Genomic DNA, 2,381 nt, shown 5'->3' with positions numbered 1-2,381 from the left:
TTTAGGGAGAGTTTGAAGGGACGTGTACTTCGCAAACAGTTTGCAAGACAACCTTTTATTATCACACAAGGAACCCTGTTTTCTGGGAGAGCTTCGACGAAAGCTCGTTCTCCTCGTGACCCCCAATACTTTTGTTAGACTATCCCATCATTGAGAACCATTTTCCAAGGAGAGTGTGATGGACTCGCTCATCTGTGATATCTTTGATCTCAACACATCTTCGGCCACATTTCCATAAGATAAGCCTAAAGTTAAGAAGTTTTGATGAAAGCTTAATTTCTCTTTGAAAGTTCATTTTGCAAACCCCTCCTCTTCAGGGAAGAGAGGAGTATCTTTCGTTACCCGTTCAGGTAAGGGTCAAGCCTGAGTCTCTCCTTTGAGGAAAGGAGAGGAGAATTTAGCCACGGATATGTCAGTTGGATGTCAAGCGATTTCTTTCACCAAGGATTTCAAGAACATTTTGTCAATTTGCTATCAAAAATAGTTGTTGATCTCAAAATCCTTATCGCATAAAATTTTGCCTTAAATTACCTTCAGTATTCTTTCCAAAAGAACAAAGCTTTTTCTAAGAAAGAAGAAAATTCAAGCTTTTTCTGTTGGTCAACCAAAAGGATAAAGAAAAATCCTCGATATGACTTGTAAAAGAAAAATTCAATGATGTTGAAAAATCATAAGTGAACTGATATTGATCATAGTTATGGCACATTTTTAAAGATTATTCTTCTGATAATAAGGCAGTGAAAATATCCTTGGCGATATAAAGAATTCACTCGATATCAATATCTCTTCAATCAATCAAGTTGTAAGCTATAATTAATTATCTACAAAAGGGATCTCTCACCCATCATCAAGTTAAAGACTGATGTATGAGTTAGACCCCCGGGGCCAAAGAAGACTCAGATCATCTCCAAGTTGAAAGAGTATGTGATGTGTCTTTCCAGGGAAAGTTTAAATCATCGTCAAGTTGAAGGCTGATGTAATGAACCTACCATCAATACCTAAAAGATATTTAATCACTATTATCATGAAGAGATTTTCAATTCAATTCTTGGGACTAAAGAAGACTCGAATCATCTCCAAGTTGAAGGAGTATGTGATGTGCCTTTTCAAGAAAAATCAGAACATCACCAACTTGAAGGTTGATGTGATGAAATTCTTGCCCAATCCCAAAAGAGCTTAATTTTCATGTCTCAAAAGAATACAAAAGACTATCAAGAGATTCTCAATATAAGAGACTATTCTATCAATTTAATTCCTGGGACCAAAGGAGACTCAGATTATCTCCAAGTTGAAGGAGTATGTGACGTGTTCTTCTGAGAAAAATTAGAACATCACCAAGTTGAAGGCTGATGTAATGAAATTCTCGGAAAACCCTAAGAAAACTCAATCTCTATGTCTCAAAAAGGGTGCAAAAGGATCATCATGGGTAAATCTCAGATATCAAACTGCCAAAATTGTCAAGAATCATCTTTATTCATGTAAAATTCTTTTATCAATATCCTTTCATTAATTGCTTTTATGATATTGAGAACATATTTCTTTTCTTTTTATATCAAGGAAATGAATAGCTTCTTTGAAGAAACACAACAACAATAATTTGTTTTTTGATTCTCGATTCTACGAAATTAGCTCAATTGGAGGTAATACTCTAGGTAGAAGAGGGAATATTTTTTGTACGAATGTACACATTTCAATTATTTTGAATCAACTATAATTTTTATCATTTTGGCAATATTTTCTAGCTATCCCGATATGAAGCAAGAGCTTGATGACCATTTTGACACATGCTCGCGTCACCTTATGCCTCCTTAAAAGAGTCACCTTAGTCATCTTTCGCATTGTCGAAAGATTCACCTCACTCTTCATCAAAAGGATAGTCTTCGTCATCTTTCGCGTTGTTGAAAGATTCACCTTACTTTTTATTCGAAAGGATAGCCTTTGTCATCTTTCGTGTTGTTAAAAGATTCGCCTCACCTTTTCTTTGAAAGGATAGTCTTTGTCGTCTTTCGCGTTGTTGAAAGATTCACCTCACTTTTCTCCGAAAGGATAGCCTTAGTCGTCTTTCACGTTGTTGAAAAATTAACCTCACTTTTCTCCGAAAGGATAGCCTTCTTTGTCTTTCGCATTGTTGAAAGATTCACCTCACTTTTCTCTAAAAAGATAGCCTTATTCGTCTTTCGCGTTATTGAAAGATTTGCCTCACTTTTCTCTAAAATGATAGCATTTTTCGTCTTTCGTGTTGTTGAAAGATTTGCCTCACATTTTCTCCGAACGGATAGCCTTTGTCACCTTGTGCGTTGTTGAAAGATTCGCCTCACCTTTTCTCTGTAAGGATAGCCTTTATTGTCTTTCGCGTTGTTGAAAGATTCGTCCTGCTCCGC

Source organism: Nuphar pumila, chromosome 4 (genome assembly GCF_984573655.1).
Source record: "Nuphar pumila chromosome 4, dmNupPumi1.hap1.1, whole genome shotgun sequence".
NCBI classification, from domain to species: Eukaryota; Viridiplantae; Streptophyta; class Magnoliopsida; order Nymphaeales; family Nymphaeaceae; genus Nuphar; species Nuphar pumila.
This window is presented reverse-complemented; position numbering follows the sequence as displayed.